The sequence below is a fragment of the Sceloporus undulatus genome, chromosome 2 (genome assembly GCF_019175285.1).
Source record: "Sceloporus undulatus isolate JIND9_A2432 ecotype Alabama chromosome 2, SceUnd_v1.1, whole genome shotgun sequence".
Taxonomy (NCBI): domain Eukaryota; kingdom Metazoa; phylum Chordata; class Lepidosauria; order Squamata; family Phrynosomatidae; genus Sceloporus; species Sceloporus undulatus.
The window spans coordinates 1,250,463-1,266,409 of NC_056523.1; positions in this window are offsets into that span (position 1 = coordinate 1,250,463).

A 15,947-nucleotide genomic window follows, 5' to 3' on the forward strand; every position below is an offset into this window, starting at 1 on the left:
CTGACAGCGGGCTTTTTGAAGTGGAACACACTTCTTCTTGGAGGGTGGTGGAGTCTTCCCTCCCTTGAAGGTCTTTCAGCAGAGGCTGGAGGCCATCTGTCAGGGATGCTTTGGTTGTCTATCCTGCATGGCGGGGCTGGACGCGATGGGCGCCAGGAGGTGCGTCTTCCAGCTCTGTGAGGCGAGCAAATGGAAGACGTAAGGATGAGTAATTTTTTCTCGATGATAAACGCATTGTAAGGAAATCACAACTCAGAGTTTCAAGGGAACCTTCATAGTAGAGGTAAAGATGGTCCATCACAACGGACTTTCCTGTCGGGTGCATTGGACGTGAGGTCCCTAGTGCCTACCAACATACCGTAAGCCAAGTAGATTTAATGCCCAAACTAGAGGCAGAAAGGGAGGAGTCCAAAGTCCCTAAATGGCTATCTCCATTTAACAGTCATGTTGTTCTTATTGGTGATGGCATGTCAAAGTACAGAGGGAGGAAAACAAAGGTTTGCAGAATTTGGCTGAAGAGTGGAGTATGGAAGAGGGAAAACGCCATGCCCTCTACAAGAATAAGTGAAGAGCACACGGTGGCACAGAAGCTGACCGGCTAAGATATGAGAAGCAGAAAAGCCTAATAAGACAAGTAGAGACAAATCATCTGAATGCCAGTCAGGAGGGCGATATTACTGCCAACCTCGATGGCCTGGCTCGCCAAAGCACATAGTTATGTCACGCATGTAGGCCTAAACGATGCGTTCGCCCCCCGCGCCTCTTTCCAGCACCCACACCAAGTGACACCAAGGCTAGAGCGACATGCCCTTGGTCCAAACTCAGCCAAGACAGTACACCTGTAACCCCCCACGGGATAACAACGCGCCGCAAATAAAAACGAAATTTCCGGTTACGAAAAAAAAAATATTAATTAATTATTTCCGGGTTACGAAGGTTTTACCCGGGTTACGAAAAAACGCTGGCGCTTTTTAAAATGGAGCCGCGCAGAGCCGCGGCTTTTCCCCATTAGCGCCTATGGGAGTTCGGCTTAACGAAAAACTTCCGGGTTACGAAATGGGCGCCGGAAACGAATTAATTTCGTAACCCAGGGAGAGTGACTCACAAATGCTTCAGTTTCGGCAATTGGAAACCCCGCTCTCAAAAAATGAGATTGGATAGCATTTCATCTTGGTGCAGATGGCCTGGTTTCCCATAAGGCAAGAGCGGCACTGTGCATTACCGTCAGATGGGATTAGGCAACCTAAAGCAAGTGTTGTATGCAATGAGACAGATTAGGTAAATGGCAAAGAGGCTTGAGTTGCTCTCTTTCCGGCACAATGCGGACCATGCTTGAAGGTCCGAAGACCCAGGCATCCAAACAGGGGCCGGATCACTGCAATCCCCAAAGACAGAACTTGCTTGTCCTACACGAACCTCTAGGAACATCCTGGTTTCCTTTGGTCCTCTTCTCTTTTCAATGCACTTCTTGTGTTAGCAGTTTCATTAAATTCGGGAAACTCCGCGGTCAAGCCCACCGAGATCTCTCTACATTCTCATCGTCTCCCCCTCCTTCTTTCCTTCTTTCCTCCTTTCCTTCAGGGAAACCTACAAACCTACTTGCCTCCTCCAACAACAGGCCTTCACATCATCTCTCCATGCAATCTCTCTGGTGTTGGCTAAAACCATCACTGTGGGCGGCCTTCCGCTAGAAACAGCTGGACAGGGCAAGGAGGATGGCTGGAAAGACTCTGGCCACAGCATTGTCTTATCCTTTTCGTCCATCCAAGCGGTCATCGCACATCTGGCTCGCATCTCTCTGCCCCTTCCCGACTCTGACGTTAGAACTCCCAGCCTGGAGAGATCCTCCTGAAATGCAATAAGGGTCGGTGGCCATGTTCTACCTTTCCCTTGGCTACCTGGGCTTCCTGCGGCCACGGCTTCATGGTGGCTTTCTTGGGCTAGAAACTGCCTGGGCCTTCCGAAGCCAAGATGATCCCTTCAGCATGCGGGTCTTCTGCCAGCGTCTGGGTCTCCTTTGTGCCCACCTAATTGGGACCAAGGGAAAGTATATGGTGCCGTCCAGATCTTCTCCATCTTGGCTCCAGTGCTGGGCTCCTGGGCTGCATCGTCCCCCCAAGTGCTACATTATTTTATTCAGCCTATCTGAACACTAAAGAAGGACGAACAATAGTTTAGAGACGCACCTAATTCTACCCATTTTGGGCAGTCCAAACAATGACACCTTTATGGCCAACCAAAATGCACTACATATTGCAAAGTTTTCGAAATTGAACCCACAAAGATTTGGAGAATAAAGATATAGGGAATGATTTCTCAATTAAAACTTTTATAATTCCAAAGAAGTTTAACGGATCGAGAGAAGTCCTGTGTGTATCACAAGAAGCAGATTAAGGTATAGGATGTCCAAGCTAAGTTTGGTGCAGAGACAACTGTGAACTGTTCAGTTGTATGGATGATGTATGTTACAACTGGTCTTTCCTGCCTATTTGACAATATTAATATGAATTAGAAATCTAAATAATGCTTCATTTCTAGCCCCCGCCGAATCAACAGGGGATCCGGGCGGCGTAACAGCAGTGAGAGACAATAAAAACAATAACACAATAACCAATACCATACGTGGGACAAGTCCACAAAAAACAATATTAAGCAAATTAAATATAACATAATATAGTACCTAATAGAAAAACATAAAAAAGCAATTACATATGGTCAAAACCATAATTATATAACATAATAAACATCAAAATTACAATTACAGTCTAAAATTTATCACCTTAAAAACAATTATAACAGATCCAGTTCAAAGGAAGCAAAAACAATTTCCATGACTGCCTGCCAGGCCAACGCCCCAGCAGCCGACACAGGTGCCTCCTCTCCTCCTCTTCCAAGCGAGGGACCGATGGATGGGGTGGTGGGGGAGGCGACAAGGGAGGTTTCGCCTCGGCCAGCAGCGCCCAGAGCGGACACGGTGCGCCCTCTCCTCCTCTTCCAAGCGAGGGGCCGATGAGTGGGTGTGGGGGAAGGCACAAGCGGAGGTTTCAGGCCGCGGCCAGGCCACGGCCCAAGAGCTGACACAGGTGCCTCCCTCCCTCTTCCCAGGAGGGACCGATGGAGTGGGTGGTGGGGAAGGCAAAGCGAGGTTTTGAGGCTCTGCCATCCCAACGCCCAGGGGCCGACCAGGTACCTCCTCTCCTCCTCTTCCCCCAAGCGAGGGGACCAGGAGTGGTTGGGGCGAGGCACAAGCGGAGGTTTTCAGGCCTCGCCAGCCAGCGTCCCAAGAGCCCGAGCCCGCCGTGCCTCTCTCCTCCCTTACAGCGGGGGACTGATCCCGTGGGGGTGAGGGGAAGGCACAAGCGGAGGTTTGAGGCCTCTTCCAGGCCAACGGCCCCAGCAGCCGACACAGGGCCTCCTCTCCTCCTCTTCAGCGGGGAACCGATGGAGTGGGTGGTGGGGGAGAGACACAAGCGAGTTTTAGGCTCGGCCGAGGCCACGTCCCCAAGAGCCCCACAGGTGCCTCCTCTCTCCTCTTCTCAAAGCGAGGGACCGATGGAGTGGTGGGTGGGGAAGGCAGACAAGCGGAGGTTTTGGGCCTCTGCCAGGCAACGCCCCAGGGCCGACACAGGTGCCTCCTCGCTCCGCTCCTCGCAAGCGAGGGACCAATGTGGGTGGTGGCGATGGCACAGAGGAGGTTTTGAGCTTCCTCCAGGGCCAACGCCCCAGGGCCACACAGTCCCCTCCCCCCCTCTCCTACCTTCCAACGAAGGGACCGATGCAGTTGGGTGGTGGGGGAAGGCACAAGCGGAGGTTTTGAGGCCTCTGCCAGGCAACGCCCAGGAGGCCGACACAGGTCGCCTCTCCTCTCTTCCAAGCGAGACGCGATGGAGGTGGGGGGGGAAGGCGACAGCGGAGGTTTCACTCCCTGCCAGGCCAGCGTCCCAAGAGGCCGACACAGGTGCCTCCTCCCTCCTCCCCAAGCGAGGGATGGAGCCGTGGGTGGTGAGGAGGCACAGCGGTTTTGAGGCCTCTCGGCCAACGCCCCAGCAGCCGACACGGTCTCCGCTGCCCTCCTCTTCAGCGAGGACCGATGGAGTGGTTGGTGGGGGGGAACAAGCGGAGGTTTTCACAGGCCCGGCCAGGCCAGCGGCCCAAGAGCCGACACAGGTCCTCCTCTCCACTCTTCAAGGCAGGGAGCCGATGGAGTGGGTGGTGGGGGAAGGCACAAGCGAGGTGTTCAGGCTCGGCCAGGCCGCGTCCCAGAGCCGACACAGGTGCCTCCTCTCCCCCTCTTCCAAGCGGGGACCGATGGAGTGGGGGGTGGGGGACGGCACAAACGGAGGTTGTGAGGCTCTGCCGGCCAACCCCCGGGCCGATGCCAGGTCCACTCCTCTCCTCCTCTCCAGCGAGGGACCGATGGGGGGTGGGTGGGGAGGCACAAGCGGAGGTTACAGCCCTCGGCCAGGCCAGGCCCAAGAGCGCACAGGTGCCGCCTCCCTCTCCACCCTTCCAAGCGAGGGACCGATGGAGGGGTTGGGGGGGAAAGACAAGCGGAGGGTTTGAGGCCTCTGCCAGGCCAGCGCCCAGGGGCCGACGTCAGGTCCTCCTCTCCTCCTCTTCGAAGCGAGGGACCGATGGAGTGGGTGGTGGCGTGGCACAAGCGGAGTTTTGGACTCGGCCAGGCCACGCCCCAGGGCCGACACAGGTGCCCCTCCCCTCCGCCTCTTTCCAAGCGAGGGCCAATGGAGTGGGGGTGGGGGAAGGCACAAACGGAGGGTTTGAGGCCTCTGCCAGGGCCCGCCCAGGGGCCGACACAGGTGCCTCCCTCTCCTCCTCTTCCAAGCGAGGGGCCGATGGAGTGGGTGGTGGGGGAAGGCACAAGCGGGTTTGAGGCCCTCTGCCAGGCCACGCCCCCAGGGGCCGACACAGGGCTCCTCTCCTCTCTCCAAGCGAGGGACCAATGGATGGGTGGGGAAGAGGCACAACTGAGGTTTTGAGGCCGTTGCCAGGCCAACGCCCAGGGGCAACACACGGTGCCTCCTCTCCTCCTCTTCCAAGTGAGGGACGGATCAGTGGGTGGTGAGGGAAGGCACACCGCGTTAGGTTTGAGGCCCTGCCAGGCAACGCTCCAGGAGCAGACACAGGGCGTCCTCGTCCTCCTCTTCCAAGCGCGGGCCCGATGGAGTGGGTGGTGGGGGAGGGACAAGCGAGGTTTTTGAGCCTCTGCCAGGGGCCACTCCCGGGCCACACAGTGCCGCCTCTCCTTTCTTCCAAGCGAGGGACTGATGGGGTGGCTGTGGGGAAATCACAACGAGTTTTGAGGCCTCTGCCAGGGGGGGGGGGGGGGCCCCCCCCCCCAACCGCCCAGGAGCCGACACAGGTGCCTCCTCTCCTCCTCCTTCCAAGCGAGGGGCCGATGGAGTGGGTGGTGGGGGGAAGGCAGCAAGCGGAGGTTTGGAGGCTTGCAGCCAACGCCGCCCAGGGGCCGACCAGTGCCCTCTCCTCCTCTTCAAGCGGGGACCGATGGGTGGGTGGGGGGGAAGGCACAAGCGGAGGTTTTGAGCTCTCCAGCCCGTCCCAAGACCACACAGCTGCCTCCTCCCTCCTCTCCAAGCAGGGACCGATGGCTGGGTGTGGGGGAAGCACAGCGGAGGTTTTGAGCCCTCTGCCCAGGCCACCCCCAGGGGCCGACAGGGCCTCCTCTCCTCCTCTTCCAGCGAGGGACCCGATGGAGTGGGGGGGGGCCGATGGCACAAGCGGAGTTTTGAGGCTTCTGCCCAGGCCAACGCCCCAGGGCCGACACAGTGCCTCCTCTCCGCCTCTTCCAAGCGAGGGACCAAGGAGGGGTGGGGGGGGAAGGCAAAAGGAGGTTTTGAGGCCCTCTGGCCAGTCCAACGCCCCAGGGGCCCGACACAGGTTCCTCCTCTCCTCTTCTTCCAAGTGAGGGGACCAATGAGTGGGGGGGTGGGGGAAGGCACAAGCGAGGTTTTTGGGCCGTTGGCCAGGCCAACGCCCCAGGGCAACACGGTGCCTCCTCTCCTCCTCTTCCAACGACGGACTGACGCAGGGGTGGGTGGTGAGGGAGGCACACGCTAGGTTTGAGGCCCTCTGCCAGGCCAACGCTCCAGAGCGACACAGTGGGTCGCTCCTCTTTTCCAAGCGGGGACTGATGGAGTGGCTGGGGGGGAAGGCACAGCGGAGGTTTGAGGCCTCTCCAGCCCAACGCCCCAGAGCCGACACAGATGCTCCTCGCCTCCTCTTCCAAGCGAGGGGCCGGGAGGGGTGGGGGGGAAGGCACAAGCGGAGGTTTTGAGGCCTCTGCCAGGCCAGACGCCCCAGGGCCGAAGCGATGCATCCTCTCTCTGCTTCCAAGCAAGGGACCGATGGTGGGTGGTGGGAGAAGGGCACAGGGGCCCCCTGAGGTTTTGAGCCTCTGCCACCACGCCCCAGGGGCCGACACAGGTGGCCGTCCCTCCTCTTCTTCCAAGCGAGGGAGCGATGGAGTGGGTGTGGGGGAAGGCAAAGCGGAGGTTTTGAGGCCTCCTACCAGGCCAACACCCCGGAGCCGCACACTGGCTCCTCTCCTCTGCTTCCCAGCGGGACGATGAGTGGAGTGGTGAGAAAGGCCAAGCGAGGTTTTCAGGCCTTCAGGCCAACGCCGCCAGGGGCCAACACCCTGCCTCCTCTGCTCCCTCTTCCAGCGAGGGACAATGGGTGGGGGTGGGGGAAGGCACAAGCTGAGGTTTTAGGCCTTTGCCGGGCCAACGCCCCAGGGGCCAACACAGGTTGCTCCCTCTCGCTACTCTTCCAAGCGAGGGACGAGCCAGTGGGTGGTGAGGGAAGGCAGCACACGCTAGGTTGGAGGCCTGCCATCCAACGCTCCAGGAGCAGCACAGTGCGTCCTCGCCTCCTCCTCTGCCCAAGCGAGGCCTGATGGAGTGGGTGGTGGGGAAGGGACAAGCTGAGGTTTTGAGCCCTCTTCCAGGCCAACGTCCCAGGGGCCGACCACCAGGTGCTCTCTCCTCTCTTCCCAGGAGGGACTTATGGCTGGCTGGTGGGGGGAAGGCACAAGCCGGAGGTTGTGAGGGCCATCCAGGCCAACGCCCAGGAGCCGAGCCGCACAGGTGCCTCCTCTCCTCCTCTCCAGCCGAGGCCTGATGGAGTGGGTGGTGGGGGAAGGCACAAGCGGAGGTTTTGGAGGCCTCTGCCAGGCCAACGCCCGGGGCGCCGACACGGATGCCCCTCTCCTCTTCCCAAGCAGGACCGATGGATTGGGCTGGGTGGGGGAAGGCACAAGCGGAGGTTGTTGAGGCCTCTGCCAGGCCACGCCCCGGGGGGGCCGACACAATGCCTCCCTCTCCGCTTCTTCAGCAAGGGACCGATGGAGTGGGTGGTGGGGAAGGCACAGCCTGAGGTTTTGAGGCCCTCTGCCAGCCACGCCCCAGGGGCCGACCAGGGCCTCCTCTCCTCCTTCCAAGCGAGGGCCATGAGTGGGGGGTGGGGGGAGCACAAACGGAGGTTTTGAGGCCTCTGCCAGTCCACGCCCCAGGGCCGGCACAGTGCCTCCTCTCCCGCTGTTCCAAGCGAGGGACCAATGGAGTGGGGGGGGGGAAGGCAACAGCGAGGTTTTGAGCCGTTGCCAGGCCACGCCAGGGGCCAACACAGGTGCCTCCCTCTCCTCCTCGTCCAAGCGAGGGACGTGGAGTGGGTGGTGGGGGAGGACAAGCTAGGTTTTGAGCGCGTCTTCCAGGCACTCCCAGGGCCGACAGGTGCCTCCTCTCCTCTTTCTTCCAAGCGAGGGACTGATGGAGGGGCGGGGGGGAAGGCACAGGCGGAGGTTTTGAGGCCTCTTCCAGGCCAACGCCCAGGGCGGACACAGGTGCCCTCTCCTCTCGTCCAAGCGAGGGACTGATGAGGGCTGGTGGGGAGGCCAACGGGGTTTTGAGGCCTCTGCCAGGCCAACGCCCCAGAGCCGACACAGGTGCCTCCTCTCCGCCTCTTTCCAAGCGAGGGGCCATGGGTGGGTGGTGGGGAAGGCACAAGCGGAGGTTTTGAGGCATCCAGGCCCACCCCCAGGGCCGACACAGGTGCCTCCCTCTCCTCCTCTTCCAGCGAGGGACCGATGAGTGGGTGGTGGGGGAAGAGCACAAGCGGAGGTTTTCCAGGCCTCGGCCAGGCCAGCGTCCAAGAGCCGAACAGGTGCCTCCCTCCCTGCCTCTCCACAGCAGGGACCGTGGAGTGGGTGGTGGGGGGAGAGGCACAAGCGGAGGTTTTGAGGCGCTGCCGGCCAGCGTCCAAGAGCCGACCAGTGCCCTCTCCTCCCTTCCAGCGGAGGGACCGATGGAGTGGGGGGTGGGAAGGCACAAGGCGGAGGTTTCAGGCCCGGCAGGCCAGCTCCCAAGAGCCCCCGACCAGTGCCTCCTCGCCCCTCTTCCAGCGAGGGACCGATGGAGTGGGTGGTGGGGGAAGGCACAAGCCGGAGGTGACAGGCCGCTGCCAGGGCCACGCCCCAGGGCGACACAGGTGCCTCCTCCCTCCTCTTCCAAGCGAGGGACCGATTGGGGGTGGGGGAAGGCACAAGCGGAGTTTTCAGGCCCCGGCCGGGCCAGCGTCCCAAGAGCGACCAGTCCTCCTCTCCCCTCTCTCCAAGCAGGACCGGATGGAGTGGGGTGGTGGGGAAGGCACAAGCGGAGTTTTGAGGCCTCTGCCAGGGCCAACCCCCCAGAGCCGCACATGCCCTCCTCTCCTCTCCTCCAGCGAGGGACCTGATCCTGTTGGTGGGGAGGCACAAGCGGAGGTTTTGAGCCTCTGCCAGCCAACCCCGCGCCAACACAGGTCTCCTCTCCGCCTCTTCCAGCGAGGACCGTGGAGTGGGGCGTGGCGATGCACGCGAGGGTTTGAGGCCGCTGCCAGGCCACGCCCCAGGGCCGACCATGTCCTCTCTTCGCCTACGCTTCCGAGCGGGACTGATGGAGTGGGGTGTGGGGGAAGGCACAAGCGGAGGTTTTTCAAGGCCTCTGCCAGCAGCGTTCCCAGGAAGCCACACAGGGGCCTATCCTCTCCTCCTCTTCCAAGTGAGGGACCGATGGGAGTGGGTGGTGGGCGAGGCACAAGCGGAGGTTTTGAGGCCTCGGCCAGGCCAAACGCCCAGGGGTGCCGACACAGGTGCCTCCTCTTCGCGGCTCCTCTTCCAAGCGAGGGACCATAGAGTGGGTGTGGGGGAAGGCACAAGTCGGAGGTTTTTGAGGCCTTTGCAGGCCAATGCCCCAGGGGCCGACACAGGTTGCCTCCTCTCCTCCTCTTCCAACGAGGGACCGAGGGAGTGGGTGGTGGGGGAAGGCAGAAACGGAGGTTTTGAGGCCTCTGACAGGCCAACGTCCCATGGTCGGCTCCTGGGGTTAGAGACGGTTTAAGAGGTGAAATGAGAGACCCTGTTTTACTACTTGAAGGGATGTCATATTGAGGAGGGAGCAACTTGATTCTGCTGATACAGAAAATAGGACCTGGCAACAATCGATGCAAGCTACAGAAAAAGAGATTCCACTCAACATTAGGATGAACCTCCTGACAATAATGGCTGTTCAACACAGTGGAACACAGTTCATCAGAGTGTAGTGGAGTCTCCTTGTTTGGAGGTCTTTAAGCAGAGGCTGGATGGCCATCTTCGGGGATGTTTTGATTTGGATTTCCGCATGGCAGGGGTTGTATTGGTGGCCTTGCGGTCTCTTCACATCTATGATTCAATGATTCTGTGATTCACTTCAGATGGTAGGGGGGCTATCTGCAGATGCTGGCGACTCCTCCTTTGGCCATGCGGTCACTGTTAGATTTTCAAAGTCAAGGAAATTTAGGCAAGGACAGACGCCCAAAAAGGGTGGCCTACTGGTGGCTTATTTCCTCTGGAGGGAAGCCAAGCCACCAAACCGCGCGGCTTCCCTCCAGAGGAAAAAGAACCTGGAAAAACGGCTCTTTTAAGCTGCAGGGGTGATATAAAGTGTGCCACTTATAATGATGATAAAACAATGATAAATAATAATATGTATCCTCTTTTCACAAAGGAATAACAAAGCGATTCTACCGTAAAATAAAAGAGCAATTAAAAATTACAATTTTAAAAAACCCAAACCCCAACCCTCCATAAAAAGAGTTAACATAAAAAAATTAAACTATCCATAGAAATACAATAAAATTTTGGACAGATTAGTGCAGAAATGAGGTGGGGACGGGGATGGTGGTATCAACATTTTGGCATCAGTAGCAAGAGGTGTCAACAGCAGTGTTGCCAATTGCGCGACTTTCACGCGAAAACAGGGACTTGGCAAACTTTTCGGCATTTTTCGTGCCTGGCTCTATTTCAAGTGCATTTTTGGTGACTTTGGCCCATTTCTCAGCTCCAGACTGCTGCAGAGCAACCAACCCTTTGGAGTGTAACAGTTTCAGCCAATCAGAGAGAGGCTGGAGAAAAACTCTCTCTCTCCTCTCTCCCTCTCTCTACTCTCATGACTCCTCGAGAGCGAGGACGGCGCAAGAGCAAACCACAACTGTTTGGAGGAATCACACTGTTTTCAGCCATCAGAGAGAGGACAGTGATTGCCCCCCCCCGAGGCATTCTCAGGCTCCAGGGGAAAGCAAAGTGGCTGCTAAGGGACATGTGAATGTGATGTCCCGGAGTGTGTTGTGTGTTGTGTTTGTGATTAAACATGCCTCTGAGCATGGGCAGAGCACCCTGGCAGTTGGCATCCCTGCCCGTCTTCCAAGAATTTGTTTGGTGGCTCCTTTCGTTCTCTTTCCCATCGCCATCCATACTGCAGAAAATAATCCAGTTTGCACTGCTTCTAACTGCAGGTCCCTGCGAGTGATGGATTCTGGGCACAACAAACCACCAAGCGCCAGAATTTCATGCATGGAGCCCTGGCTGGCCGGTAAAAGCAGTGTCTCAACATGTCAAAACAAACTACAATCCCAGGATTCCCTGGTTTGACAGGGAATTGCCCCTCCACGCTTCCAGATCAATCAGCCCCAAGAGAGAGTCTACAGCAATCAGTGTTGCCAGTTTAAGTCCCATTCTTCAGCTGCATTTGGATTTAAAGTAATGTTAATAATAATAATAATAATAATAATAAATAATAGATGATGTAGAGAGATCTTGTAGCACCTTTGATCTCACTGAAAAAAAAAGTTGGCAGCATGAGCTTTCCTAGACTTAAGCAATTTCCCGATGCATGGAACTGTAGTCATTGTGGCACCAGAGCTCTTCTCACAAAACTACTTCCCAGGGTTCCTAGCACTGAGCCAGGGCAGTTAAAGCGTCTCAAACTGGATTATTCGGCAGTATGGTCGGACCTTGAGCATTTTAATACGAGGTCAAAAACTGCAGAATAATCAGTTTGACCGCTTTAACTCTCGGGCTCAGTGCTAGGGAAGCATGGGAATTGTAGTTTGTTGTGGCACCAGAGCTCTTTTGATAAAGAAGGCTCATGTCTCACAAAACGACAATTCCCAGGTTCCCTAGCACTGAGCCAGGGCAGTTTAAAGCGGTCTCAAACTGGATTATTTCTGCAGTATGGTTCGGATCCTTGAGCATTTTTAATAACAGGTCCAAAAACACTGCAGAAATAATCCAGTTTTGACCGCTTTAACTCTCCTGGCTCAGTGCTAGGGAATCATGGGAATTGGTAGTTTTGTTTGTGGCACCAGAGCTTTTTTTGATAAAGAAGGCTCAATGTCCTCACAAAACTACAATTCCGCCAGGTTCCCTAGCACTGAGCCAGGGCAGTTAAAGCAGTCTCAAACTGGATTATTTCTGCAGTGTGTCTTGGACCCAACTCAGCTGGCATTTCATCACTCCAGACTCCAAAGACCAACCAGTTCCATAACGTTTTTACTTCAAGGGCCCAGTGCTATGAAATCCTGGGAATTGTAGGTTGTTGTCACATCAGAGTTTGCTGAGAGAGAAGGTTAAATGTCTCCGAAAACTAGAATTCCCAGGATTCCCTGGGCACTGAGCCTGGCAATTAAAAGGGTGTCAAACTGGATTTATTTCTGCAGTGCGGTTCATCTGAACACATTTCATTTGGCACAAAGCTTCCTGAACCCCCTTCAAGGTCAAAATAAAGATCTTAAAAGGATGAAAGATCTTTGTTTGGTTCAATGGTGATTTTGAGATTGAATAAGTTACATTATTTTATTCAATATAATTTATGTTTATTTGCCAAAACAAATCCGCCATGTTAACATTATGGGAATTTTCCGGGAATTGTGACTGAATATTCCGTGTGATCTGGGGGGATTACGCGGGTTTGGGACAAACATTTCCGGGAATTATCTTCCAGGCTTGTTGCAACACTGGTCAACGAGGGGGAAGGTTGCCCGGTTTGGGCGGGTCCGACCTGTCCCGCCCCGGGTTGGCCTGCCTCCAACGGAGCCCAGGCAGAGAAGGAATCTTCCCCCAGCGAGGCTCTTTTTCAAATGTAGCGACCCAAAAAAAGGGGCCTACATTTGAAAATTTTCCTACTTTGGTCCCGAATTGATGTCGCCGGATAATGGCAACCCTAGAGGGGGAGGCAAGTCTAATGGATCTAACCTAGTCTGGGATCTGTCTCTAATGGCCTCTTTCTGAAGGCTTCCAAGGTGGAAATAGGACGGACTCTCAGAGCTTGCAGGTGAGAGTTGTTTTCCTAGAGGACTGAAAGGAAAACTTAGGTGATGTAGAGGCAGAGCATGCCAGTTCTTGAGGTCCGGGTTGGTGGCAGAGGTTTTTTTTTCCGCCGGAGGGAAGCCACAGCCCCGACAAACTCCGCAGCTTTCCGCCACAGAAAAAGAAGGCAAGTGCCGCAGCGCGCTGTGCAGGACGCCGCACTGGCCTTACGTAACAATTTGTCTTTTGGGCAGTCCAGTATCCCCTGAGTTTTCTCCTCACAAAACCAAATCCATCCTGGTTCCTCACCCATTTTCACCATATAGGGTTTTCCCGCCAGATCGAAACGGGACTCCTAGTTTGAGGCCTAGTAGTTTGCTAGGAGGCCTGAGTTGTAGTTTGACCAGTAGTTGGCATGGGAGGCCGACTGGTGTGAGAAAGCAGAGGAGTTGCAAGGGGGGGGCCTGGAGGCTGAGGCCTAGTAGTGCAATGGAGAGCCTGACTTGGAGTTGGGAGGCCAGAGTTTGCTATGGGAGGCCTGACTTGTAGAGGAAGCCTAGTAGTTGCCACTGAAGCCTGATTTGTGTTTGAGGCCTAGTAGTTGCAATGAGAGGCCTGTAGTCGAGAGCCTAGTAGTTGCAATGAGATGAGAGCCTGACTTGTATTTTGAGTGCCTAGTAGTTGCCACTGAAAGCTGACTGTAGTTTAGCCTAGTAGGTTGCTATGGGGCTTGATGTAGTTTGTTACGGCAGGAATCAGTATAGTAAATTACAATGACGGAGACAACAGCCAGAAGTTCAGTAGCTCAGATTATGCTTTATTTGATCATAGCAAAGAGAAGACCCTTTGAACACTTCAAGAAGAGCCAGCCTCGAAGGAGGGCTGCTGGCTCTCCTTGGCACAAAACCACAGAAACAACAAGCGGTCACAGTGTTCGTTTGACCAGAACAATACAGTGGTACCTGGGACGAATTACCCACTTACGAATTTTTCGGGATACGAATAAATCCCAGAGGGATTATGTTTCGGGTTCCGAACGTTTTTCGGGTACGAAAAACGCCGGCGCTGTTTAAATGGAGCCGCAGAGCCGCGGCTTTTTTTCCCATTAGCGCCTATGGCAATCGGGTTCGAAGGTTTTTCGGGTTACATTAGCCGCGGAGCGAATTAATTTTCGTACCCGAGGGAGCACTGTACACCATGTCTCATTCTTTCTGCACTTAAGCAAGTCTATATTTGCAATCCGTTGCAAGCTAGCAAGTTAACATTGGCCCCCTGTCCCCCCATGTCGCCCCCTCCCCTATATATTGCGTTAGTCAACCGCAGGACAGAAATTTCCCGTACGCGACGATGTCCAGTATACTGCCTAGGCATTTTGGTATCCCTTGTCACACATCTCCTACCAGTTAGGTTTGGCAATTTCTTGTCACATTAGAGCAACTTTGAATGTCAATGGCGTCTATTTCATTTAGCCTTAATTTTAGCCGCCTTTTACCCTACAGTTTGAGGCCTAGTAGTTGCCACTGAAAGCCTACTTTTAGTTTGAGGCCTAGTAGTTGGCAATACAACCATAAATCCACATGCAATACAATGGTATCTAAAATACATATTATAAACAATAATCCGTTAAAACCTGAATCAACCATACGAATAAAGACATCAGTTACAAGGTGCTGTTCGGATCACAAGTGGGATTTCTCCCACTTCTTACGAAGGCGGGGGGCATGCCCCCTGAAGAGACCCGTCTCTGGTGCCTTTGAAGGCATCTAAGTGGTCTTAAAGATGGGAATCTCCTCCGTAATTAATTCCATAACGTGGGGGCCATGGCAGTGAATTTTGTATGGGAAGTTGATATTAATCTAGTCTTGAGTACTGTACTGTAAAAGTTCTTCATGGAGTTCTGAGGGTGCGGAGCAGAATTTGTCGGGAGAGGCATTCCCTCAAGTAACTCGGCCCAGCATGTAGGGCTTTAAAGGTGGATGACCAACATTGGTATTGCGCCCGGAAGCTGACTGGCAGCCAGGGTAGAGATTTTAAAAACTGGTGTGACATGATCTGGTCGGATGTCCAGTGACCAGTCTGGCTGCTGCATTTTGAACAGCTGAAGCTTCCAAACCTGGTACAATGTAGCCCCAGTGTAGAGCGCATTGCAGAAATCTAGTCAAGAGATACCAGAGTATGTACACTGCTTCCAGGGCCTTTTGGTCAGGACGTAGCTAAGTGGGGGGGGGGTTTCTGGGGTCCGGACCCCCCCTTCAAGAGGAAGAGAGAAAAGGTGCTGTTGAGTTGGTCGTTCGCAGCGTACGCGCACAGCCCACAACAAAACGCCAGGGAGAGCACCACTTGCTCTCCTCTAGGATCAGGAGGAGCAGAAGTGGCGCCCTGGCCACTGGCGTTTGTTTGGGGCGTACGCTTGGTGCACACGCGCACTCCAGCAAGCACCTTTCCCTCTCCTCCCGGCCCTGGTAAAGCCAGGAGGAGCGCAAGTGCCGCCCCTAAACTTTTTGAGGGGCCTGAGGGGGAGGCCAAAAAGCCTGGAGGAGAGGGAGGGAGGGAGGGAGGGACAGGAGCTTGCATCGGGCTGCATCCACACTCAAGAATAACCAGGTTTGGCAGCGATTTAATCTTTTGTGGTCTTGGCTATGGAATTCTGGGAGTTAGAGTATGCTCTGGGGTCACAGATATTGACGCTTGGCTCCATTCTGGCTCATGGCTATGGAATTCTGGGAGTTAGAGTATGTTCTGGGGTCCAGATATCAAGGCTTGGCCCTTTTCGGCTCCTTCCCCTTCAGCCTTTTTTTTTCATTTTTAAAGAAAAAATAAATAAAATACACTTAGCTGGGCCCTTTAAGCATATAAATGGGGAGGCTTTGATGAGAGTTCCCTGCATGGCAGAATGGGGTTGGACCGGGATGGCCATTCTGGGGTCCTCTTCCAACTCTAGGATTCTAGGATTAATTAATTACCTAAGGAATCAATCTAAAGGTCTGGGCCTGCTGCCTCCGCCTTGGAAGCAAATCCATTGGAAGACCTCTGAGTTTTACTTTGCAAGGAGTTTTTATTTTCCTTATTTTCTTTTTAAGGCGTTTCCCAAATTCTGCCAGAGGATGAATTGGGGCCTGGAGTCCTATGGCTCTGCTCCAGGCAATGCTGACTGCAGCACCACAGACTGCTGGGAACGAGCAGTCTAATAAGGCTGCACACTGCAGAAATAATCCAGTGGACCAGAGCTCTCTGACAAAGAAGGCTAAATATCTCACAAAACTACAATACCAGATATTGTTTTGTTGTTTGTTGTTGTGTTATTTCTTAT